The sequence below is a fragment of the Chamaea fasciata genome, unplaced genomic scaffold (genome assembly GCF_029207755.1).
Source record: "Chamaea fasciata isolate MVZ Bird 193981 ecotype frontalis unplaced genomic scaffold, bChaFas1.0.hap1 SCAF_2, whole genome shotgun sequence".
NCBI lineage: Eukaryota > Metazoa > Chordata > Aves > Passeriformes > Sylviidae > Chamaea > Chamaea fasciata.
Window position 1 is genome coordinate 75,945,401 of NW_027094087.1, and position 27,117 is coordinate 75,972,517.

General features: G+C 41.9%; 1 protein-coding gene across 7 annotated transcripts in view; it reads left to right on the forward strand.

Annotated features, from left to right (window-relative positions):
• Positions 1 to 792: 792 nt before the first annotated feature.
• MBNL2 (muscleblind like splicing regulator 2) overlaps positions 793 to 27,117 on the forward strand; it is a 107,347-nt gene continuing 81,022 nt past the window's right edge. For 6 of the 7 annotated variants that reach the window (XM_066176371.1, XM_066176374.1, XM_066176369.1 and 3 more), the window contains exon 1: positions 793 to 917. The gene's annotated coding sequence lies outside the window, so the exon portion shown is untranslated. Of the gene's footprint in view, positions 918 to 17,254; positions 17,462 to 27,117 lie in introns of those variants that run through there. The other variant, XM_066176370.1, reaches the window with a different exon arrangement.

Sequence of the window (27,117 nt, forward strand, 5' to 3'; positions counted from 1 at the left end):
GAGGCTTCAGCCCTGCCAGCACACAGAGCAGGGGTTCGCTGGGATCGAGGGGGTCCAGGGTCGCTGGGGACGCACGGCCGGAGCAGGCAGTGCTCCAACAGCTCCGCTGAACCGCACCTTTAGCTTCACCTGGCACAAGAGCACAAGCACAGTTTGATGGGCTGGAGGCAAACCGGGAATCATTGCAGCTGCCCTTCTTTCTGGATGGGGAATATTCCATGTTTTTTAGGGAAAGGTGCCAACCCTTGTTCCAGGGACAGCGGCCTGTGGGAGAACGGGGGCAGAGGGGTACCGGGGGCCTGCGCTGGTTTCTGGGGGCGAGGGGAAGAGAGCCCATTTTGCCTGTGAACGACGCTTCACAGGAACAGAAACTGCTCACGAATTCGGGCGAAAATGGGGGAAGAATAAGCCCTGGGAGCCAAGCCACGCGTTTGTTTCCTCCAGAAAATCGTCCACGGGAACCGGCGACACGCTACAGCTCCAGCAGTCAAAAGGAAGCCGAAAACCACGACGCAAACCCAGGATTTTGGCCGCTCTGCAGCAGCGCCCGCCCGCCGCTGCTCCCGTTGTTTTGCGGAGGAAACGCTCGGGCCCGTCCCCGAGGCGGGCCGGGCTCGAGGCAAAACACCGCGGCCCGGCCCACACGCCCGCCGGAGCCCCGGCCCCGCGCTGCCGCCGCCGCTGCCCCTTCCCCGGCCCCGGCGGCGGCCGGACGGCGCGGGCTGCGGCGGGCGGGCCCGGCCCCGGGGCGGTGCGAGCGGCGCTCGGCCCCGGCAGGGAGGGGCCGGACCGCCCCTACGCGAGGAGCCGCCGCCGTCGCGGTCGCGGCGGGAGAGGTGACAAGCCGCTGCTGTGCCGAGCCGCCTCCGCCCGGCTGGGAGAAGCGGGTGTACCCCCGCTCCGCGCTCCGCTCCGAGGTAAGGCAGCCGCCCGCGCCGCCGCCAGCCCACCCCCGCTCCGGGGCGGCTGCGGGGCCACGGCGCGGGGCCAGCCCGTGTCCTCTCGCCGCGGGGCCGGGCCGCGCCGGGACGCGGCGGGTGCGCGGCGGCGGCGGGACTTGGGCTTGCCCGGCGCCCCGCCGAGGAGCCGTGGCAGCGGTGCCGCCGCCCCCGGGGCAGCCTGGCGGCCGCGGCGGCCCGCGGCGCTTCCCTGCGCGGGGAGCTGCCGCCGCTGCCCGTCCCGCCGCACCTGGACCGCGGTCCCTCCCGCTGCCGCCGCCAAGGGCGCGGGAAGGCGCCCCGAGCCCCGCGCCGGTTCGGGTGCCCGCTGCCCCCGCCGCTCGCCTCCCCTTCGCTTCCCTGGGGAAGCCACCGCGGCGTGGGACGGGACGGGAGGCGGCGGGCGCTGCTGCCGGGCCGTCGCGTCTGGTTCAGCGGTGATTTATGGTTTTGTTAACTCAGCATTTGGCACGGCGTGCGAGCGGGGAGAGCGGCGAGCGGGAGTCATAACTTTGTGTTACTTCTGGAAGGGAAAGGGAAAGGGCCCCGTGGGGCCGTGGCCGCCCCAGCGGCTTCCTCCAAACCCTCCCTCCCTGCTCCATGCCCGCCCGCTTCATCCCTGCGCCGGGGACTCTCTGCGGCCAGCGGGGAATAGCGCTGGGCAGGTTCCGGGGGGGGGATACCCGTGAAGGTGAGTGTGCCAGAGGGGGAAAAACTGTCCGAAATCAAATGTTTTTCTTACTCCTGGTTTTGTGTGGAAACCCTGTTTATTTATCCCTTGTGCATACATATATGCGTATACGGAGAAAAAGCACACGTATTTTTTGAACTATGAGAACATTGCCTATAGGCTTTTGTTTCCAGATGTTTTGTTTTCTGTTTCTTTTGGACATATTTACATTTCTGCTAAGAGGGAAACAGCAGTAATGTGGCTGAATGTGTTTTTGAGCACTAGCGAGGAATAACTTGTGTGCCTTTAATTCAGCTGCAGAGGATATCCATGTGGGATTAATATACTTAAGCGATCGTGTCACACTGACGTATCTTGTTCAGACTTGTAGATTTTTAAAGCAGTGTGGACTTGTAGGTAGTAGCGGAAGTGTAATTAATTTTAAACATGTGACTTGGCCTAGTGCTTATGATTTTAATGTGGTATTCGTACCTTGGTAAATATGCATAGATTTAGCCATCTGTCCTCTATTTTCCCTTCGTGTGTGCACGTACCACACTGTGCAAATGAAAAAGGTACCTGCGGTAAGATTTAGGGCCAAATACATATTTCAACTCTTCTGGGAAATGCTTTAAAGTTACTCTCAAGGACTAGTGGAAAGCGTCTTTCATACAGTTTCTGAGTGCATTTAAAGTTTTAAAAAAAATAGTTGCTCCAGCATCAATTATGTCAATTTGTAGCTTGTATTTGGCACTGATATTATTTGCATTTGTCGAGTACAGTTGATACTGCTGCTGGAAGGGATGTCGTTTTTCCCACTGTGGACAAGGCCCTTTTGTGCAGTGTCAACCTCATGCTTTGAGAGGTTGCATGAACCCCTGGGTAGAGCCAGCCTTGCAGTTTCTTTCTGCAGTGACAAGGTGATGGTGGGGTGCCAGCTCCAGTGTTGCTCATTGGAGATCATAGCAACAGCACTTCTGCCACAGGCTGGAGCTCCCAGTTGGGGTATGCTAGTTTTCAGCACTTGCCATAGTTGCAGGCATATGCTATGGCTTATCTACGTGTCAGTGAAATTTGCAATAGCAGTGAGCAGTGAGCTGGTGATTTGTACAGTGTGGGGATCTGTCTGTCTGTCCGTGCAAGGTAACCTGCAGGACAGTGCCTGTTTTCCTGCAGCTGAAGAGATGGGCTGTTTTGCTGTGGTATTGCTGCCATCACCACAGGAGTGGTACCTATCTGCATTGTGCACATAGGTGGGTGGATGATATAACAGGGGTCACTTCAACATACCTTCTCCTCTGAAACTTGCCTCCTCTATTATTTATGGCCCTCTCTCTGAAGAAATGGCCTGAGTTTAGTCAACAGCAACCCTGCCAAAATCTCTAATCCTTGGAATTGGTATGTTTGGGATTGTGATGCTGAAATCTTCATCTGAGCATCATTTTCTTAAATTTGGCTTTTATAGAATAACAGTTGTCATAAGAAGATTAAAAATAAAGTCTACTTGCTGCTAACACTTGGTGGGTGAAATTTTCATCTCTTATACTCCAGATGCTCTGCAGTTTCTCTGCTGGTTGCAGTCTCTAGAATTGTACTGTGCAGTACTAAATGCTTTTTCTCCTAACCCAGGGATTCTTAAACTGTGGAAATACCTACCATAGCAAAAGTAGTACTTGAATCCTGCCACCAATGGCATGTGACTGCCATTTGGGGAACCTTCTTAGTCTTTTCCTTGGGTTAAAAGCTTGGTTACAAGACACTGGAAAAAGTTCTGTTAACTTTTTGTCCTGATTTATGGCAGGAAGAAAGAAAAAGTGTATTAAATTGGTATTCCCATTGCTGCCTGATGGTGTTAGATTTTTTGCATCCTCTGGGTAGCTCTTGGAATCTCAGCAACACTACATGATTATTTTGCTCCTTATGCTGCCAAGTAGAATTACATAGCCTAATTTATTTAGATTTGGCATGTTCTCACTGAAAGTCATGCCATGGTAGGTGAATGAACAGTTTCCTTGTTTATATTGCCTTCACTCCACATTCCCCTTTTAATAGGCCCTCACAGGTCTTACTATAGTTCTACTTGAATGTTTCTGAATTTTGTTGAATCTGGCAATAAAAATAGAAATAAAAAACTATGAATCACATTAAACTTGTTATCAAAAAAGGTATTTTCATGCTGTCAGTTACCAGGGTAGAAATCTCACTTCTCATGGCTCCAGCCAGTCCTACAATCACATTTAATGCTCTTCTATAATTTTTTTTTCCTGACAATTTATTGTTAGCTCTCTGTTGCTGAAGTACTCAGGACAGATGTGAACACACTGCCTTCATCTTTGAAGAATTACAGAGTCACCTAATTGGCTTCCAGATCACACTGTATCTTTCTTCATAGCCCTCTATTGTAATTCAGACTCTTCCAGTCTACTTATTATTCCTTTCCAGATGTCTTTTAACAGTCGAATCTTTGCTGGATCACTTTTCCCCTGATGAATTATTATTTATTTTCTCAGAGGCATCTAAGAAATAAAATGACTGATGGATTATTTTTTCCCCTCCCATTACCTTTCTTCAATATTCTCCCACGTTCATTTGCAAGTAGAGCTACTTAGAAAGTGTTCATTAAAATGTCATTGAAATGAACGTCAAGGCAGAGTGTTAATCAGAAATGCTTTTCAGTTTCAAGTCACTCATTTCTCGTGAATAAACTTCTAAAAACAAAAACAATCTCTTTCTTTTCTACTGCTGATACTTTCTTTCCCTGTGCATTTTGCTGTCTTGATCATTGTGGTTGGATTATTTGTGGTAACTGCATTTGACACAATCGATTGGCTTAGGGCTTTAGAGAAATACAGTATCAAAACACTCAGCTAGCTTCAGAATAAAAATACATGACTCAATCAGCTACAGGTATGAAGAAAGAGTAGACCTCTTCAAAAATCTTGAAGTGCTGAAGAACTCAACAGTTTATCTTGCCTTGCAGCTGCATGCTAACGTGTTGAGCTCACATTGGGTGACTGATGGCAGTGATGACTGTCAGGGGCTGTTCCTCTGCAGAGCCCAAGATAGCTCTGCTGCTGCCCAGGGCTAGGGCCACAGGGAGCTGTAAGACAGTGGGTAGATGTTTGAGCACTGTGTGGATGCAGCCTGGAAGATGGGAGGATGATGGTATGATGTTGTGTTGCTGGGGAAGGACATAACACTTTCTGGAGTAATCAGATTTCTTAGATTGGAAGGCCTCATGGACTGCCCAGAGTGCACTGGGGACACAGATGACTCTTTGCCTAGATAGAGCTGAGACAGCAATGCTGTTATTGAGTAGCGTTTCAGTATGAAAGTATAATGTCAGTGTAAAGTCCAGAAATACTTCTGACCTATGACCAGCTGGGATCGTGTATCTTAAAGCAACAAACCTAGGGTCTGGCTGTGACTGCAAACTCTTGACAAGGCTTTCCTCCGCTCTTCACACTGAATTCTAGGTTCAGGTTTAACTTCAGCTATTCCTCCTTATTTGGATGGTGCTGCAGTTGTTTGTGCTGAAGGTTAAATAGGTCTGTTGTATTTTCACATTGGCAGAATTTGAGACTGTTGCTGGCTAATTCACCTGGTGGTTTGACACTGATGTTAAAAAGTAGTGTATAGGGAATTGAGCTTTGTAGGACTCTACGGGGGAAGGAACAAGTGATGTGGAAGCAGCTTTCTACTGCTGCCTTTTCTCCATTGCTCCTAGTTTATGCAGGAAGGACCCAAGCTATTCATAATATTTTTGTGGGCCCTTCTGAGGTATTCCCCCTGGTGAGAGACAAATATGTCATGCCTGATGGTATCAAAAAGGAGGTCTGCGAGGCTGAGTTTATATCAGCCCATACCTCCTCTGAAAAGAGATAATTTGAAATGTGGGAAGATTCATGTCCTTCCTTTAGTTTGATGTCCCTGTTCTGTACCATTAGGCTTACTGAAGTGAGCCAATAGTTTTGTTGCTTATTTTTTTCTGGAATGGGAGATTTGGGACTAACCAGTGGTTGCTCAGGACAGTATATCCACAATGAGTTTCCTCAGCTGTGGTAGGACTGTTACATTTTCAAGGAGGAAGACTTCCAAGTATTTTGTTAATGATTTCAGACTGGAAGGAGTATGGTTGAATTTGCAGGTCTCAGAGAAAAAAAAGATGCCCTGTTTTAAGATTAGGCGATGCCTAAATGTGGTTGGCTTCAGCTGTGTGAGCTGGCTGTTGGTGGACACAGGCGAGACGCAGTTTTGTTTCCTGAGAGGGCTTTCCAAGTGTGCACAAGGTTTTCACAAAGGGTAGTGTTTCCTTTCTGTGCAGTATGTCTGTATGGATGTCATAGGCCTTGAGCATGGAAAGCCTTAGCACAGGCTTTGATGCATTAGTCATTTCAGCATTCATTGGCCGTTTCTCCATTTGCGAGTTTCTGTCCTATGCATATGGTGAGATACTGATAACATCAAGGTGATTTTTGGGTATGTTACTGGAGCAGTGCTTGTCAGGAATTGGTTGTGCTTTCGATCACTGCTGATGTGTGAGCCCTCAGGCCCTTGCCCTGCTGCTGTTCATGAGATCTGCATGATTTTGGAGTTTGTCAGTCCTTATTCTGCAGAGGCTCTCTCTGGTTCCTGGGAAGCTGTCCATGTTTTCACTTGCCTGAATGAGGCAATGCTCTTTCCATAACTCCGGTAGTGATGTGATATCGATAACGTTCAACTTCTCTGTCAAGTGTTAGGTCAAAAATATGATCAGCTTTGCAGGTTGGTCCAGGTGTGATCTGTAAAGGTGCCAAGAGGACTATGAAGAACTGGCTTTTCTTAAAAAATACGAGGTGATAAAGTTTGGGGATTTTATCATGTTCAACCTTGTGTCAGAGTATCTGCTGAATTTCTCAAGCTTCATAATTCTGGGACATTCTGCCACCTTCCATTGCAAGATATTAGTGCTAGCTTTCCTAAAGCTGTTTCTTTATCGTAATCTTTGTGTGAATGAATTTTAGCTTTGGCTTTTCAGGTTAATGAAATATAATAAAGATACTTTGCTATAAACACCTTAGATTTCACATTTGCAGAAGCACGTGAACAAAGTGGTTCTTGGTGTCTGCTTGTCTTGGATGCTGTATTGTGAGGAGCAGGGAAAAAAGACATGGGATTTACACCTCATCTAGAGAGCTTTGGGTGATGCAATGTATATCATATATTTCACTCTCAAGATTGTGTATTACCTGTTGGCAGTTAGAGGTAGGTCTTACATTACTCAATTCATTCACTTAATTTCATAATGTTTTGTGCTCTTTGCTTCCTGTTTGTAGTGGAGTGTATTTCTTCTGCTACTTGCAGCTGCCAGAAAGTATATGATTTCTCTGGTTCTTTCCCTCTTAATTCCTTGGAAAACTCAGCCCAGTTTATACAATGGCAGATGAGGTGTGCCATGTCATTCGGATTGCTGGGTCCCACAAGAGAGGCATGTGATTTGTCTTGGAGGCACAAGCTGTTAAATCCTGGGAATGGTTAGACCTGGCTATGCCTCCTGTGGGTGCTGTGGTGAGTGTGGACAGGAAGGATGTGGGCCGGGTAATGTTAAGATTAAGGCACATTCCATCAGAAGATGGTGTTGGTGGTTTCAGGCAGTCATTTTTTATTTTAAAAGAACCTGTCCTTGCTGTTGTGAGTTAGAGGAAGGGAAGAGAAAAATCTGTCCACTTCCTGAGCTGTAAAGAGGCCACTTGACTAATGGTGTGGCAATAATTGGAGGCCAGAGCTGGGTGGATCTCAATACTCCTACCTCACAAAGCAGCAGAAGGGTTTGGTCATCTGAATTGTGGTGATGGCCCTGGAGCTGACAGGAGGATTACTGCAGTGTTCTTGCTTCCTGGAAAGCTTACACCATTCTATATAAGAAGAAAGCGAGTTTTGAAATAAAAATTTCAAAGATGGCTGAAGTGTTGGGGTTTTTTTTTTTTTTTTTTTTTTTTTATGTGGTACAAGCAATTCCTGATCTGCTAGAGCTGGTCCCCACTGCTACTGAGTCCCTGGTGGAGTCTGCTGCTGGAAACAAACTGGGGTGGGGGAAAGTGTTATTAGTGCAGAACTGTGCAGAAGGCTTTTAGGATTGAGATAATGAATTTTCTAAACAGGAGGAGTAATTGAAACTGCTGTAGTTCCACTTTGCTTACTCCAGCAAGATTTTGTCAGCGGTTTCTTAGTTATTTGTTGATTTCTGCATAATAGACTGAAAAAGTGAGCAGAATGAATGGATATCCATAAAGGTTAGATTTTTTGGTTTGACTTTTTTTGGTTGGTTTTTTATTTGTCTGGGGTTTTTTGGGTGGTTTTGGTGTTGGTTTTTTGTTTGTTTGTTTTGTTTTTGTTTTTGAGCCGCCAGTACTCTTGAAGTTACATTGTCTCAAAAAGAACTCTTTGGAGATGGCCATAATTGGAAACAGCCGGCTAAAATTTGCAGGTTTTTAAAGGACCTATAAAGAACTTCTGTAGAAAATAAGCACTGGTAACTTCATTTTTATTGTTAGGTAGCTTGATCTTAGATACCTTTGTAAAACAGAAGTGCATTCAATATGCAGAATATCTGAGAGTACTGAAATAGAAAGGTCTGAAATTCTGTGGATATTTCAGTACAGGATGCAGAGTTTTTAACATATCCCTTCTGTCAGCAGTAAGAAGAGGAATCAAAAGAAGCAAATGCAAAACATCTGAGTGGTAGTCCCTTGTATATGCAGCCAATAGTAAAGGGAAGAGAAAACTAGAAGTCTTTCTAGTTCATCCAGTGTTAACTGAGCACATGGTCACGGCTTTTGTCAAGGCAGTACTTCTAGCTCAGATGAAGTCCTATTGCCATGTCTAGTTCCAGTGAAAAGTTACTTTTATAGGAAGGGGTCTAGGTTGAGGGAGCTGGGTTTATTTGCTTAGATGAGAAGTGGGCGAGGGACAGTCCAGTAGCTGTTACAGCTATTGGAGGATAATTATGAAAATAATAGGACCAAACTGTACTTAGTAGTGCCAGGTGACACCAAGGGAGAGTGACAACCAGTTGTTTCTTTGGAGATTCAGGTTGGATGTTAGGAATATCTTTTTACCAGGAGAGTAGTGCAGCACACCAGCAGGTCATCCAGAGGAGCAAGTATCTGCTCTGTGAACTTCTCAGGACTCATCAAGGCAAAGCCATGCTGATCCAGTCTGCTCTTGATAATTTTCTTTTGGGGCAGAAGCTGGACTAGGTAAGAAACCCCCTTAGGTTTCTTACAATCAAAGTTTCTAGGAGAATACCTGAGGACCAGCAGAATATTTTTGTCAATTGGTTTCTTTTGTTCTTACCTGTCTCTGAAGGAAGGGACAGAACTCTTTGATGGTTAAATACAATCCTGCCCAAACAGACAAACCTCTCCTCATGGGTCTTGCTGAAGATAGCTTTGGGGGATGAGGTGGCATTACAGTTGTCTAAAGGGCAGGTGGTCTGCAGTAAAATTTAGCTTAAGTTAAAGACTTAAAGTCTTAAGTTCATAAGATTATATACTCCGTAGCAAAAGACCTGTGTAATCTTCATCTTGTACTTTTTCCCTGCATTTTCCTTTGCTTAGTAGTATTACCTTTAAGCCAAAGGTAGCAGACAGGATATCTTCTGATCTTATTTTGGGTCTACTGAAATGTATTAGTGGTCATATTTTATCTTTATTAGAACTGATATGAGGGGAAACAGCCAAATGAATCATTTTGTCAATTTATAACACTTTATTTTTGAGAGAGGAAGAGGAGAGCTGGAGAAAAATACAGAATGGGTGAAGTCGCTGTGTTAAGATGCTGGATGTTATCCACTTACAGACATTTCCCTACAAATAAACTCTCCGTTCCATATTTGGATCTCTGGTGAATGAAGTCCTGTATGCATTTTGATTTTTGAGGCTTTTTTTTTTTTCTGTAATTTGCTTCATTTTTCTAGTGGTGGGATTAAATATTGACATGTGCTACTGGAAACATGCTGTTTTCAGAGGTCATGCAGTTGGATGCCATTTTATCCCACACAGTGCTTCTGCTAGAGGACCTTGTTTCTTGCCCTGCATTACTCATACTTGTTTGCTTATTTTTTTCTGTGTGAAAACAATTCTTGTTTCTCTTTGTGTTTACAGCTACTTATTTCTTGGTTTCTGTTACATGACGTTTGGGAAAAATTGAAGGTTCATGTTCATGGATATAATATTTTGTGGCAGAGTAATTAGGCAAAGATCCGCATGTAATGTTTAAAAGCATTATACAACAAAGTGTTCCTGACACTTCACAGTAATCAGAAAACAAGCTGAAACAAAGCAACCTCTTTTGAGGTGCAAATGGAAATTTGGTGCAAAACTCATGACTGAATGCATCTAAGTCTAATGTTTAAAGAAAAGCTTGTGTAAGTGAACACAAACTCATAGACTTCACAAAACAGAGCTGCCTGTTAACCAAAAGACTAGCTGCTTGCCAGCAGTTCACTTGGCATAGCTTTCTCCTACCTGTCATCCATACTTCACAGAAAGAAATAAAACTCTGCACTTACATACTCCAGGCCCTCTCTTCTTGCCAAAGTAATGCTTTTTTAATTATATAGAGTCCTCTGCTCTTACATGTGTGGGTTATTAATTGCTGTAAAAGGGTGAGGGATTGAATGCTGCTCTTACTGATTTTAAAAAACAAAAATTATCCAATTGGCTTTCATTTTCTGTGAAGTTTCCTGGAGCATATTTTCTCTGCTTACAGCGGAGATTGCTTGCTGATTTTGCTGCATGCTCCTGAGCATCTACCCTACAGATTCAGGCCGTTAAGAGGCAGCTTGTAGGGAAATGGGAGGCAGCATCACCTGTTAAATTAGGTTGTTTTACACCTGTATTGCAGTAGCATGCAAAAACAATAGGGTAATTTTAATGAATTAGAGCAAGTTGAATTATTGATGTTTTGCCAATTGAAGATGGGAAAATTCAAAATGTAGCTTAGTTTCAGTGGCATTTTTTCCTTTGGGTTTATAATGGATTAATAAAATAGAGCTTTTGATTTAAAGGATGATTAGAGAGTTCTTATTACATCACTCATTTAAAGATGTATTGGAGCCTTGCTTGAATTATATGCAAGAGTTCAAATGTATTTGAGGCTGATACCTGAATCTTCATAGATTTTAAAAATACTGGGTTTGCATGCAGAAAACTTGCTCAGAATACATCTCTCATATAGTTATATTAAGTGTTAATTTTGGTCATTTAGGAACTTCTTGGAAGACAACCTTGGAACCTCTTGATCCTGTGTCTTCCCATTAGGTTGGAAATCCCCGAGATAAGGGGCAGAAGTTTAGTAAATGCATCCTCCACTACATTCCTTGAAACACAGGAGGGTTTCCCTATGCCCATGTGACTTTATGGCTGAGGTTAGTAGGCTTTATAAAAAGGTGATTTATCAAATGGTTTCCTCCTGTTGTGGGTTTGAAAAGGAACTACTCCAAATCTGAGGCCAGAACAATGGATATAGAGGAAATGAGTCATGGAGGGGTCTGAGGAGGAAGGAGCATGTTTTTATCAGCAATGGAAGAACTTCCCAGTACATGGGGGTCTCACTAAAGAAGGTTTTTGCATCAGGGGTAGTGATTACCCCTTTGCATTGTTTCCAGTTGGGTATTAAAACCCTAACGGTACAGCACTCGCTTTCTTTTTAATTTGACCCATTTGGGAAGTATTCTTCCTAACCACATGTATTTGAAATACATTTTTATGAAGGGTTAAGCATTTGGTGTTTATTTCAGCCAAAGCTGAAGGCTTGGGAGGCTTCCATCAGGTAAGTCCCTGGCTGTGGTTGTGCAAACTAGGGGGACATGAAGTCATTTATCAGAAAGAGATTAATCTTGAATTTATGATACATGTTTCTAGCTTAAATTGTGCTTGTGCTTTTACACTGTGGTTCCTTGTGATTGACAGAACATATACTGGATAGGGCTCAGCAGCTGACGATAAAGGGTTTCTGTTTTGTATATAACCCTTTTGCATTCTGCTGGAAGATTTGGGAAGATCTGTTCTGATAGGAATATTTCTGAGGAAATTATTGCAATTTTGGATGGGTACAGGTATCTAAATATATGGCATCTAAAATGGCACTAGACAGTTTTGTATCTGGGACATCTGTGTGGGGCTGGCAAACATAAGACATACCAGTAACCCAGTCCTTCCAGCAATGGCCAACAGAAATTCCCTAGGGCATCTAGAAGAAACTAGATATCTGGGTTTGGATGATTAAATTTTCAATTTTAATGTTTTAATACTTCTGTGATTTGGTATTTCAGATAAGCAAACTGAAAATGGCTTTTTATTCAGCTGTCATGAAGAAAGGCAAAATCGCTTTCCTGAAAAAAACTTTTGCATAAGTCAGTGTTCTAAGAGTAAGGCTATGTAGGTGGCTTGCCAATTTATTTTACTGAGCTTATTATTTTGCCTGTTTATAGTATCTGCCTTATAGAGTCAGCAAGATAATGCTTATTTTACCAACCTTCCCTCTCCCCAAAAATGTCCCCCTCCAAAATGAAAGAGAAAATCAAGAGGAGAATCCCAGTTCAACTCTTCTCAGGTTAATTTGGTGTCAGTCAGTTGTTCAGAGGAGGAAAGCGTGAGTGAGTGCAAAGATTGCTGTTCAGTCAGGAGGGAAAAAAAAAAAAGCTGGAACATGTTCAGCATAGCTTAGAGAACAAGCTTATGTAGCTTATATAGCAACATAGCTGGAACATGCTTATGGCAAGCTGAGGATTTACACCAAAGCTATAACTGTACATTGTCAAAATACAGGTGTCCTTTAGCTCTATGCTAATATCTTTAATTATTGAACTGAATTTGAAAATCCAAAGTGCTGTCCAGTGTATGTAACTGAAATATCTAAATATTTATGTTCGTAAATACGCTTCTTCTGTAGTAAGATTTCATCTCCTACGTGTTTAATGACGGACATGATAGAAGAAGCCTAAGGGTGACCATCTCAGGTAACCAATACAGAAACACAGATGCTTTTAGGATATGATGGAATCTCTTAGAATAGCTACTTTGGGATAGGATGAATCACAGCCCACAAATGCCTATTTCTCTTCAGTGACTATAAAGAGAGAGGGGGAGTAGAGTGACTCAGTGAAATGTGGTTGTTTATATTTGGTCAAATGTATTTCAAGCTAAGTGCATAAGGCTACAATCCTGAGGCAGCTCAGCTCTCCATGGCACCTGGTGTATGTGTCTCAAACACTCAACTACAAAAGCCTGGTTGGAGGGAACTGCAGTTCTCTTCTGGCTGATGCTTTCATCACCCTTCCCAGCTGGAACCACCCTCTAAAGGAATGGTGCACACGTACTTAGTTTTCATCCTAATGGGGAATTGGTGTAATCCTAAAATAAAGTCAGGATGCAGACTGGATGTATGCCTGAACCCATGTGTTTGGATCTCACAATTTAGACATGGCTTAAACTCCTTGTACAAGCAGTGGAAGGAGAGAGCATTTGGAAAGCCTCCAGGAGCCACCTTAATTTGGTAAGATTGATTCCTAACATGTAACTTGAATATGTGCTTGCTTCTGTGGAGTGTTTCAATTTTATATTTCTCTCAGCATATATATGATGAAAATAGGATAGTCTGCTTTCCTTTCTGTGCACAGACAATCTCCAGTTTTCCTAGGTTAGGGAGATGTTGGGATGTCTGGGAGGTTGGAAGTTAAAACAGTTGAAAAGCCGAACCTAAAGTTCTTTTGATAAGCCTGTCTTTAAAACAAAGATTAGATCTGTCCTTTCAGAACCTGTTCCCAGTTAGTAACTTGGAATTTTGATATTACTCTTTAAATTTTTAACCTAATGATTTCCATCAGCCCCAATATAGAGATTGAGGTATTTTGCAAAAGCTGGCATCAGTGGTATTATGCATGAGTGCCTAGTTTTAAAATCTTGGCAGCTGCTTTGACTTTTCTTTATGCTGTCATTCAGACCATAGCTACCAAAGCTGAATTTTGCTCGTAGTAACAGTTGTGGGAAGTTACTAAGGGAAGAGTCTATTACTGACACAGGAAATAGTTTTGCAATTCTTTTTGTCATTGCCAAACTTTCCAAAACGTCACTGTTGCCATAGGTCATCTAGGCACAGCTCAAAATCATCAATCTGCTGCAACTGAATATCCTGAATATCACATAAATTGCTTGGTGACTTCAGTGCTAGTGTTAGATATGTGCCACCCTTCTTGCAAAACTCCGTTTAAATGGACAAATTTTGTTGTTTCTGGAATTAGACCTAATTGCTGTGGTTCAAGAGTAAGGAAGGAAAAATAACTGTGTGGGTTCTGCATTTTTCAGTTCTCCTCCTCTTTATTTCTTCCAAAATAGTCCACTTTTCTTGAAAGGTTGTAGCAAGACCATCCAGAAAATTGTGTGTAATAGTCACTAATAGAAGCATTTTCCCCTTGATTCATTAATTACAGGAGCATATCAGGCAGAGCAGATGGCATTTTCTGTGTTGGGAATTTACCTTTGTTATTCTTTGTTGAGTTTGACATCTGAATTTCTCAGCTTCTCTAGGATGATGTTGTTTTCCAATTAAATATATAATATAGTTGTATAAATCAGGCTGAAAATTGAAATTCTGGCCTTTTTCTTTGTAACTGATGTGAAAAATGAATGGCTACATGGGCACATTTCCATTTGAGAACTACTCACTCAATGTACAGAGCAATTATTTTTAAAAATTTATTTTTTTGCAGTCCATGAAGTCATGCCTTACTATGGTGCTACTCAGGCCATTTTTGAGAGAGAGCATATATTTTCTGTTTGATGGGTCTTAGCTAAGGGTTCACAATGGAAGGTGATGTATTTTCAGCATGCCCAATTGAGTTGAGGGTCTTCTGATCCTTTGTCATGGGAGAACCTATAACATAACCCACACAAGGATCTGGGTAGGTGTGTGGCTGCTGGTTTTGTGTTTGTGTTTCAGGAGTCCTAGGAATGCTGTCTGGAAGCACCCCAGCCCCATTTGACTGCAGTTAAAGCTCTGCAGTGGCTGTAGACCAGTGTGTGCACTGTGAAGCAGTGGCACTTGAAATTGGGTTGTGCAGGCAGTGCTGAGCCCCGTGCCTTTTCAGGAGTTGTGTTAGTGACTTGCCTTGGGTTTGCGGCGGGGAACAGTTGAGGGAACTTGCAAGTTTCCTCCCTCCTTTGGAGCGAACTAATGTGCCGCAGAAGCTCTGGGTGGGTGTTGTGGTAAGAATGTGCCTGTGGTCTGTGGAGAGGGTGGCTGGCTCCTGCTGACTGGTGCTGCCTGCGCTGCTTACTCTCCCTTGTCTGGCAGAGGCACCATCTTCTTCTACGTTGTAACCTGCTTGACTAGTCCAGCCAGACTCTAGCTCTTGCATCTCTTCCTCCCTTTCCCTCTCATCACTCTCTCCTTGTTCTGCCCAGCCTCATGCCATGTTTTGGCCCACCTGACCTTTCTGACACCCCCTGCGCAGTGCGCTCTGAAGGGCTTGTCTCACGCACGTCCGTGGGCCACCAGCCGAAGGGTCATGAGAGCAACAGGCGAGGTTGTCTTCCTGCTGTCAGCTCCAATGTCTGGTCTCTGGCAGATGGGAGCAGCAGTTACAGGGGAAATCCGGCTAATCTCCTGTAACTTGAGCCCATTACATGCTCAGTCGCACTGTGGGGCTGGTGCCGTTCCAGCCACATATGGACGGATGGCTGAAGGAATCGGACGCTTACTGCAGAACGCTTTCCGAGATTTGCACTGCAGGGATCAGAAACAAAAATTAAAAAGATGCTGTCAGTCAGCTGAATATTAGCAGGTTTTAAAGCTTTGTCAAATAGAAAATATTTTCACGTGCGTAACAAAACATAAAGAAAACCTCGATATATTAAAATACCACCCTCAAAAACAACATCAAAAAAGCTAGGGATCAGCACTTTGCCAAATTTCAAGGCTGCCCCAGCATGGGCAGAGGAGCCAGAGTTCCCCGGTGAGTTAGAAGGATAGCAGAGCAACATGTTTTTGTCTAGGCTATCTCAGAAATAGGCAAACTGTGTTTTGGCAGTAAAGTCAATAAATCCTGCAGCAGATGTCCAGCATGGAAAATTTTTAACAAGGGCAACTGAAGTTTGGCAGAGTCAAAAGAATGTGGAAAATCCTGACTAGATGCACCAAGCCATCTTAATAATGGGTGGAGTTACCACCCTTGTCCCCAGGGTCTCTCAAACCCACCAGAATCAACTATTTGTTTTGGTTTGGTTTTTTTTTTTTTTTTTTTTTTTTTTTTAATATAGGGCAGAATTGAGAAGAATGGAGGGGGGTGATTGAACAGAAAGTACGGACTGGCTGGCAGGAGCCTTCTTGGCAGGAGCCCATTTCAGCCATGCCTGGAAGGGGAGGGTTTTCACAAATTGTGTGGGAGATGGTCGAGCCCAAAGGAGAATTGCTGCTTGCTAGATAGAGGAATAATAGATTTTTGGGAAGCTGTGTTTATAATATGCAAAATAGTCCACAGGAAACAATGGGGCCTTGGGACAGAGCTGCCAGTGAATGAGAGCTTTGTTTTCCTCTTGTCTATTCATATTTCTAAACTTTTAGTGGCATTTTGAACACATTTTACACATTTTTTGTGTAATGGCTTGAATTGCCTAAACTGCTGCCTAAAGTACTGTTGCACTGCAATCTTTATCCCTTTTTGGATAAAGATTGACTTTCAGCTTAAGCTCCTTTTTGTATTTTTCTTAATTGCAACTCTTGTTTAATAATCCTTGGCTGCTTTGTTCTCATGTTTTAAAACTTTAGAAAAATTTATAGGAAAACTGGTTGACAGCAGACCTTGTGTATCAAGTGTGTTGAGCTGCCCACAGCTTGACTTGAAAATGGCAACTGGTATTGTAGTGCTTATGCCAGAGCCTTGACACAAATCAACATCAGTTGCAAGCTAATTGCATGGACTTCAGTTTAGATGCTGCTGATTGGATTTGTCTGCCACGGATATGAATTAAAACACCATCATATAGATTGTGTTTTCATTGAGAAGCATCCCAAACCTGCAGTCCCTAACAACCGGTCTGAAATAATCGAAAAGATGTTACGGTTGTGTTGCTGTTAAATGCAGACACTGCACATAAGATTATGCAGTATTAAAATGAGAATATTACTGCCTGAATCAGAGTGTTTTGCCTCCATGTTAAAATAAAAGATAGATGGTTTGATTTACTATGGTGCATGTCTCACCTTTACAAACAAAACAGCACCACTGCAGTTTTGCAGTTTCAGAAATGTTGTTTTTGCACGCGTTTACGATTAGCAAAAGCTTTGAAAATCCTTGTACAAGAAATGCTGAAGCTGCTGTTGCAGTGGAGGGAAAGGGAGTTGTTTGTTTTGCTGCGTATGTTATTCCATGGAGCTCTCGCTTTGCCTCACCAGTAAAACTCCTTCCCTGTGCGAGGGAAATTCCTGCTTCATTGGTATGGATGCATTGTTTTTACACATTAGAAGTGCTGTGTTGCTGTGTCAATCATCCCGTTAGGATCAGTTTAAGAGCAGTAGGGCTGACGAAGCTGGGTGTGATTGGCTGCCATATGCTGGGAGGGCTCTGTGAGAAGGAAGGGCTGCAGTCTTTCAGCAACAGAGTTTAGGCTGTGTGTTTGCTTCATCATCTGAGGAAAAAATCCCCAGATAAGTCACAAGGCTTTCAGAGAGAAAAACCCAAAACATTACAGGCTGCTCATCGTTTCATGTGGGAATTAGTTGCCATGATGCGATGGAAAAGATATGGCTGTTTGTTTATATCAGATGTCCCTGTTCACATTGGGAATGTGTCGAATAGACAGGGCTAAACAAGGTAGGAGAATTGTTGTCTTTTATCGAATGTTTCAAGAGTTTGCTGCAGTATACTGCATACTGTATGTGTGTTGCTTGGGGGAGTCGGGGAAACACTGTTTCTCCCGTGAATGGATTCTGTTTGGGTGAAATAGGTGGATTTTATGGTAACTTGTTTTCAAACAGTATTAATTTCCAGTGTAAATAGCTCTCTTCAGAAATAGAGCACGAGTATATGCATATTAAAGCAAACGAAAAAAGAAATAGGTCAGTGTGTTTCAGAAGTGCTGCTACCCTAATTGGATTTTTAGCTGGGTTGTTGTCTGGAAGTGCAGCCTAGCTTTAAGAAGGAGAAGGAGTCAGCCTGGAAATCTGAAGTTTATAGCAGCTATGTTTGAAGATTTAGGTGAATTAGACTGGCTGATCTAAATAATTCCCTATCAGAAGCTTTAACTAAAGCCAAGACTGCCTGTTTTAGATTTGTAGGGGTATACAATGAGATTACAGTATTTTTCCCTGTTATAAAAGTATGGGTGTTTTTGACTGCGCTGTGATTCCTGGTGCTCTTCAATGAAAACTGGGGGAATTTTTCATATCGTAGTTTAGCTTACTGTAGTTTATTGTAGAAAATTGCCCTTTCCAGGTCTTTGTCTAGGCAGCAAAACTGAACCTGTACATGAAAACAAGGAAAACAAGGTTAATAATACGTGCTGCAATTATCTGATCTTTATACATTTTTAATGAGAGAACACACAGCTAGCAGAATAATTTAATGAGCAGGCTGGCTTTTAGAGCAATGATTTCACTGTGCTAAGGCACATCAACTTTCTTGCAGAGGAGGAGCCTCAGGAAGGAATGGGGAAGATTTATGTTAAATGCTCTAGAGAGAAGGAAGAGATATTTAGGCAGAAGTCTGTAAAATTCTGGAAGAACAGAGTAGTTTTTAAGTTGTTATTATTATGTATTAGATAGGAAGCAAACTTTACCACCATGTTACAAGAGGGCTCTGAGAACATTTCCTCATCCTGTGATATGCTGAGACCTCTTCAACTTTCTCAGACTGCCATGCACATTGATGGTGCCCAGTACCTTTCAGGATGTCACCCGGTTAGTGACCTGAATTAACATGCTGACTTCAGTAGTGTTATAGCAGCATCATTTATATGTGCAGTATATAATATAGTTGGGTTTTAAATTTTTTTTCCCCTAAGATTAACAGCTGGTGAAACAACAAGCAGATGTTGTCTTCTTATTTATCCTGTAATGGCCATGCACGTTGCCTATAGATACTTAAATTCGGATAGGATGTTGATAGAAAAAATAAGTGTACATACTGAGGAAGACTAAAGATCATTTTCTTAAAGAGAAATCAGGCAGAAGAGCCTTTTGCTGCGTAAAAAAAACCAAAATCAATGATGTAATTTTGGGGGGAAAGTTTTAACATTTCCTTTATCTTAGGAATGAGTTACACTAGTTTTAACAGTATTGCAGCAGCTAGGCCCTTCTAGACCAACTGCCTGTTGCCCCTCCCATTTTTCAAGGAGAAGTACAGGGCATGTACTCGGAATTCCTGATGTCACCTCCCAACTCCCCACAGCTGACCCTCCTCAGAGAAGGGTGGTACGACTTCCCTGCTCCCTGGCCAAGTACTTGCTAGAGACCTGTGGCTGGGTTGTTGACACATACTCAGTTTATGAACCGGTTATTTTTGAATGCTACAATCTTCTAAGTAAAAACAACCTTGTGTCTTCTGAGAATTTCAAGCTCTGCTAACAAATGAAACACATGCCAGGATGCAGAGCATTATTATTACAAGTCCATAGGGTATGGAGATGTATGTTTAACTCTATCACTATTGATAATTAAATGTGTTGTTCGTATGCAGACTGTGTTAAGCATGTGAGGCAAAGGCTGATAATTAGAATCAAGTACAATAATATTTTTCAAGCTATGGAATATGAGATGAGTGTTTAGTTTTTGCAAATACGGATATTTTCATGCACAGCTTTCAGAGAAAACTTTTCAGTCTCCTGGTTTGAGGCAGTCTCTTACTTCCAGATAATTTCAGTGTGTGGTTTCCATATCTTGAAGATCACCATGTATAGACTTATCCTTGTTATGCCTGACTACTAAAGTGAAAAGTTGCATTCATCGCTTAGTCAATTAGTTTGTATCAAACTACTGACAGACAATCAAATGACAAAAGGATTAAAAATATATATTTCCTGGTCAAGGTGCATATATTCTACTACTTTATATGGTTAGGTAAATGAAACTTCGTCTTGGAGAGTAGAGGTGGTACCAAATATTCTGTATTTACATTTATTATGTAAATAGTTTGTATTAAAAGTATTTTGGACCAGATTCTGGTACCTCTTTTTATTTAGCAGTATCTTTTCTGCTTAAATGCTTTGTGTGCTTCATCAGATCTGTTAGTGTGGTAACCTGACAGTGTGCAGTCTGTCTGTTTTCAAGGAATAATTACTTTGTTTAGAATGACTCTGTTTTCCTAAGATATAATTTTCTAATGAGTTAGAGGTCCTGAAGTATAGTGCTTGACAACAGAGCATTTATAAAGCCAAATCAACTTCTTATTTTGTAAGTGTACATTTTACGGAAATGTATGATATTTATGTGCTACCATTTTTAATTTTATTTTTTTTTCTGAGCATGAAAAATGGCTCTTAATGTTGCGTGGGATTTCCGGCACTCACGGGTATCACCTCTGCTGTGAATGTATCTTTTTCTCTGTTGCTCAGAAGTATGTCAGAAATAATCTGTACTGTGTTTATTTGCAAAAGCTCTGGAAAATGTTCAGGTTTTCTAATACTGAGAGACAAGAAAAAGTATTTAATAGAAAATATTTATTAATTATTTTGCATACAGTTTTAACACATTGCTAATATTTAAATTTCACATGATGGCTCTTAGTGACGCTGTGCTTCCTAATGTTACTGGCAATTTCTGACTTTGAGGATTGTTTTTTCTCTTCCAGGGAAGAGACACTTCTTTTAAAGTCTAATTATTTTTTCTTTGTTTATTAATATGTCTGTTACAAAGTTTTAGCAAAAGAGAACTAAGTCACTTGTTTTAAAATTTGTTAGTATGTATTTTCTTTATGAAACATTTGATTGTGAAGCTAATTTGATATGTTTAATACATTGTATTATGGTTAACTAATGTGCACCAGTGCTATGTAACTGGTCTATAAACAGGCTGAAATTATAGCCTGAGGAAAATAAAAATCATTTCAGGAGGGTGTCAGTGGTGAAAACTAGTTCAAATAATAGCAGTTTAACTGTTTGACTAGTTAAACTAATCTCCTTGTACATTATTAGCAAATGCGGTGACAGTTGTTGGTTATTGTTATACAGAGTCTTCGTTTTAAAAAGTCTTCTTTTAAAACCAAACTTTTTGGCTCTATTTTGAGTAGGGGGTGCTTGGGGAGAAAGAAGTTATACAGCTTCTTTCTAGAATCTCCCAACTTCTTAACCACCACAATTTTTATTATTCTTTTGTAACCGGGCCGTTAAAACACCGAGCTCTCTCTCTGATAATGCTGGCGATGTCAGGTCCTTAGTTCAGTATTTCAGGCGTGCTAAAAAAGGAAAAGTCTGGGGCTGTGAAGATTGAAGAGCGTACCTAGCAGGGGATTATATGCAAAATCCTTATAACTAACACAAAGAAATACTAATTATGTAGGGAATTCTTTGTGCTACTGATGATTACTAAAGCTGTTGAGAACTGCCAGTGTGCAGTTTGCTGCTTCTGCAGAAGACTTGTAGGATTCCTGGAGTCGTAAGTCTGGCAAAGGACTTGGTGGGCTTGTGATACCTGAAACGTTGCCAGTTAGAAGAGCTCAGCTGTAAACAGATTGATAAACACAGAGGTTCACAGTCTTTTTATTTTCTTTTTTTTTTCCTTTTTCTTTTCCTTCCTTCTTTTTCACACCTAGATACATTCCACAAATACATACACGCATACATAATATACACACACTCATAAAAATATAATTTTTCATCTTGGCGATTTTTGTACTACAAAAACAATAGCTAATAGAGACAGTGGGAGGGATTAAGTGATACAGTTGTTGCATAAAGAAGTGGATCAGGAAATGGGAACAGATGGTTCATATCAGAGTCTATTAATTTTCTCTGGTTTAGATCAATGATTTTTTTTTTCATCAGTTTCTGAGTGGATGATAAACATTTTGGGAAGATCTGGGTATCATACGTTGCTGAACTCATAAATGGAGACAAGGTCAGTCTGGAGGTTCATGAGCTGTAAAATCTTCTCTCCTGCAGGGAATACAGCACCTCTGACAGTAGGCAGAATTAGAGACTACAAGTAACAAAAGATGCAGAAATGTTTTCTCATGGTAGTTTTATAGAAGGAGAAAGTTGGGATTTGGTTAGAAGTGCCTTTTTCTTTTTTTTTTGTGGGAATTCTGAAGGCAACTTTTCAGTGTGTTTTTTTATGTATGATCACTTCTAAGAGGCCTGGCAAATCATCTTTTGGTTTTTTAACTCTCTGGCGTTCATTTCTATCCAGGCTGAGTACTTTGTAACTTGAGTTTCTGAGGAATTTTATGTTGTTGTTTTTGTTTTTTTTTCCTCTACTGCTCTGATATATATACTTCCAGTGTGTTGAATGGCTCAGTCCCCCAGTCCCTAATTTTCTCAGTCTGTCATGATTTATGTACTTTATAGGTGTCGTGGGCAGTGTTTTGAACTTAGTCTAAAACTAACCTACAATTTCCAAGTGGCAGGATTTCCATTATTTTCCGTTGTTCAGAGGGATGACATTTCAATGTTGGGTTTCAGCATGTCAGGTTTGTGCCTTCAGTCCCCTTTGGCAGCTCTCTGTGGGACACTCCTGCTAACGTCAAGGTGGGTAAAGTGGCTGCCTTGTAGGACAGCAAAGCCCTGTTTTAGTCCATTTAAATATTTTCCGGGTATTTCCTTCCACGTTTCAGACCATCTGCAGTGCTGTTATCAGCAGCTATATGCGTCTTTCAAGCCTAGAGCTGCCTTGGTTTGTCAGCAGGCCCCTCTGGCTGTGCCCCTGGCAGGACAGGCAGACTCACTGCTGGCAGCAGCATACCTCTGCACCCAGTTAACGATTCAGGACTTCAGCACTGCCTCGCTCTTATTTACTTAAGAGGCTGTGATAACGCGTATGGGATTTCTCTGGCGGCTGTGTTCACCTGTGGCATAGCATCCCCTGCTGCAGCCTCTCTCTGCCCTGAGGAGACCAATGCCAGCTTTCCTACCCTCATTTCCTCACCCCACAGCCAAAAAGTGGTGTGGCCTGGGGCACCTCCTCCAGCTGGCATGAGGCTTTTGCAGAGGAGGACGGCGGTGCGTGGGCTGCTGGTGCTGGGGATTGCAGTGCTGCAGTCCTTATTGGCATGCTGAACATGCTCTGGCAGCACGGCGCGCCGCTGTCCTGGAGTCTAGTGCTTGTCTTTAAAAACTTTTTTGCTTCGTGTGTATTTTTTTTTTTTTTTTTTACAATTCCCTTGTGTATTTTAGCTCCCCTCTGCTAATGCTGGGAAACATTTGGGGGATGGATTGCTTTATTGCCATAATTTTATGAGGGTTGGGGTGGTGGCTAAAAAACTCTAAGATTTTCTCTGTCACATTGGAGATGGTATGAAAGGCTATGAAAGTGGCCCCACTGATGTGTTTACAAAGCCAGTGCACTTTCCACTTTCTCCCCCCTCCTTTTTTTTAAAGACCTCATTTAATGCTCAGGACTGTGCAGTGAGGCCACTTTCAAAGGCTTTAGTATCCACAGTAGCAGCTCTTTGAAGTGGAAACGCCAGCAGGGAACAAGCCTTCAGCTTAATCCTTGGTGTAAAAGGTCCTAAGTGGTAAGAAGCCACAACATCCCTCTTGGTGGGGGGAGCTGGAGAGTGATATGTGCAACTGAATCTGTATCCTGGGCCTGGACCTCATCTGTGGAGCTAGAACTGCTTGGACACTGCTGTAGGGCAGGAGGGATGCAGTCCCTCTCATCTCTCCATTTTTTCACTCTGGCTCTGTCCCAGCTTCTTGCCCCAGTTTCTTGAGGAGGAGGAGGACACAACTGAAAGGCGAGAGAATAAGGCCTGAGAGCAGCCGTGTTTGTGCTTGGGTTTGCTCTCTCAAGCTGGTAAATCTTTCCTCTGGAGTCCAGAGACAGTGGCAGAATCCATCTGCTAGTCCTTGTGTCTGTCCAGTTAGGCTGGTGGCTTCATGGTGGCCCCAGGTGCTTGTCTCCCCTTTGGCACAAGGAGGGTGAAGGAGATACTGCTTTTAGTCACCAATGACTCATTTAAGTGCTCAAAGCCAGGTGGGATGAGTCTATCATCTCTGAAATATGTTTGTTTGAAATAGGAGATGAAAGTGTTGATTTTTTTGTGGTGGGGCTTGAGGACCAGTGTGTCCCTATGGATGTGTAGCCAGTCTTGGTTGCAGAACTAGGCCGCTTGTAAGGAGCTGCCTTTCGAAAATGGAGAAGGCAGAAGACAGCAGTGCCTTGACTGGCACGTGGCTTGAACTACCAGGGGTGAGAAGCCTTTTGAGGAGGACATTCCTTCTCAAATAGTAGCCATTGTTGATTCTGATGACTATTTAAATAATCTGATTTTTAATTGAAAAGTTATTTTTTAACTTGTTGGTATTTTTCAACACATCACCTGCCATTTAATTTCACTCTTGTGCTGTTTGCTGTGTGCAAAAACAGCTGTCTTTTCCACGGCTTTCCCACTGGTAAATGACTGAACACTCCCTGCCTCCTAGTCAAAATCTGGTCGTCCTCATCATCAGTCTGTATGAATTTTGTATTCTTTCTGTTGTCAAAAACCTCACTGTTGCCTCTTTCAACGTGTAAGCTTTTTTCCGCAGTGCTGATGGTGCTGTTACTGTTCTCTCTCTCTTTTATCATTCCAGAGTTACATGCTCCATGACTATACACACTAGTGTAATTCTTTTTTGTTTTCCTTTGATAGTGCCAAATGTTCTGCTTGGTTTATACTCAGCTCCTGAATATTTTTGCAGAAGTCTTCATCAAATTGCCTCTGATGTCCACATGATCTTTCCTCGGTAGCAGTGTCTTGTTGGAACCGAGTGTTGTTTTTGCTATTCATTATTTGTCTGTTTTTTCCCTCACCTAGGCATTGTTGTGCCTATCTTTATGTTAAAACTGATGTCATTTTATCACCCAGTGAACTCATTATCATGAGATCCTTTTGTAACTCTTCAGAGTTGGCTTCAGGTATGACTTCGCAAAAATTTTATGTTAACTGCCAACTGTCTCATTGGTTATGGTTATTGTTGCAAAGAAGAGAAGGAAACTCTCCTGGCAAACATAATTATGAAAATTACAGTATATTATTAGAAGTAAAACATGATATTTAATCTTGTGAGTTTGTTGTGAACTTCTGCTCTGACTTTAGTCTTCATACTGTCTGCAAATGCTGAGCACTTTTAGCTGCTCTTTTAAATTAAATTTCTTTAGCATCCAAGGCCTAAGTCATCACAATAACTGAGTTCTACAATAGTCATCAAGTTGCAAAGATGAGATTATTAACTTGCTTTCATTTTGCTTAATTTTGAGCTTTTAGGATTTGTATTTCCTAGCTCTTCTCTACCATTGTCAGAATTGTATTCCTTAATGAAAACTGACAGTTGCTTGTAAACATACTTGTAGGTGATAAAGTTTTATGAAATGCACTTGATGTTTTCAGATTTCTAGTGAAATGGGAAAGCGATAACTGTGCTGTAGTAGGGTTCTCTTCTTGAAGAGAAGATTCTTGTAATAGGAATCAATACGTGATGGTTTGGGTTGTGGTTTGTTTGTTTGTTTGTTTGGGTTTTTGTTTTGGTTTTTTTGTTGTTGTTTTCTTAAACAGAGATGAAGTTAAAACAGACTTAGTAGTAGTGTTCTGCTTTGGAGAAGATCACCACCTGTATCTCACCCGTCTGGTTTTCCAATCACCAAAACATCAACATACTTTGCACTTAGGGGAAAGGTAAAAGTGATGATTATAATCTTTGAAGTGCTTCATTGGGAGGTAAAAATGATTTTCCTGAAATAGGACATTAAAATTTGTGGACAGGTTTCTACTTTCCTGATTCAAAATACTATATATTTTTTTTTAAATTTGTGTGGCTATTTTGACTCCAGTTTTGCAGTTAGGAAATTCAGGATACATCATGCAGGATTATTCTTTAATTGTTTTCCTGATGGACTTCATCTGGTGAAAAAATATGGGACCTTAAATTGTGGATTTCCATTCAACTTTGTAGAACCATAATAATTAAATTGACCATGCCTCCAATATGTAAATTTAACGAACTTTATTTGTAAGAAAGCATAGACTGGAATACCACTGCATCTTTGTTGTCTCTCTTCTGTTTTTTCAGAGTATAATTTGAGGGGGGGGCGGTTTGGGGTTTTTTGGTGGGGTTTTTTTTTTTTTTTTATAAGGGTGGTTGGGCTAGGGGGGATTTTTTTTGGGGGGGGGTGTTTGTTTTCTGGGGGTTTTTGGTTGGTTGATTTGGGGGGTTTTTTATTGGGATTTTTTTTCTATTTTCAGGGGGTTTTATTGACTTTTTTGTAGTTGATAGTCCTGTTCAGTTGCTATAAAGGGCTATCATGGTTTCTGTTCTTTCAGGTGATGGGCAGAAGGATAAATGTGGAGGAGAGCCATTCAAGGTTTTCAGAATTTCTAGAACCTGTGCATTGTTATAAAGTGGTTATCTCTGTGAAAGCCAAATATTGGTAGTGCAAACTTTGCAGCCCATAAAGTTGCAGAGGATTACTAGAGGGCATTAACTTTGACCAGGAGTGAGGTTGTTAATTTTTTTTTTTCTGGTCTAGTTTTATTTTATGTCTCACCTGTTTTATCCTGGAAATGTATGAAATGGAAGGAGTTCCTACCAGGTGTCAGGGACCAGAGCGTTTACAGGCTGAAGGTTAGAAGTTATGAAAGGTCTTATTTACAAGCCAAGCAAATATTGCGCTAAAATGAGGCACATTCAAAACACACGTTTAAGACATTTTTGAAAACTTGTTTTTGGCATAGAAATGTGTGTAAGCATAACAGCAACAGTCCACTTCTTATGTTTATATAGGGTTTTTATCTCTGAGTGGTGTTGAGGATGTAACTTACTTGACCAAATCCAATTTTTTTTTTTTTTTTTTCTATTTATTCACTTTGTAACACAGAAATTTTGACACTGTCTTTCAAAAATAGTGTTGTATATCAAGTTGATATTTGTGCATGGTTAAAGGAAGCTCTTAAGTTATGGTTTAACACAGATGTTATGCAAGGTGATACATATTGTAAAGTGCAAAACAAAGTGTTTCTTTAAATATCCGTTTTCCACTAAGCTTGAACTACAACAAATTAATTGAGCTTCTGAGAAGGACAAAAATCTCAAGACTTACTTTAACCAGTCCAAATTTTCCTCTGCAATGTGAGCTGAAAACTGTCTCTTGCCAGAAGCCAGTTGCTTGTGCTCAGCTGTCAGAAGCATCTCCATTGCTTTGGAAGTGCTGAGGAATGCCAGGCTGTGCTTACCTGCTCTGCCATTCCCAGCAGGATAGAGATATCTCTGCAGTTACAGGTTAGCAGAGATAGTAGAAAAAGGTCTGGAAGAGGACTCTGTCAAACCATTTATAGGAAGT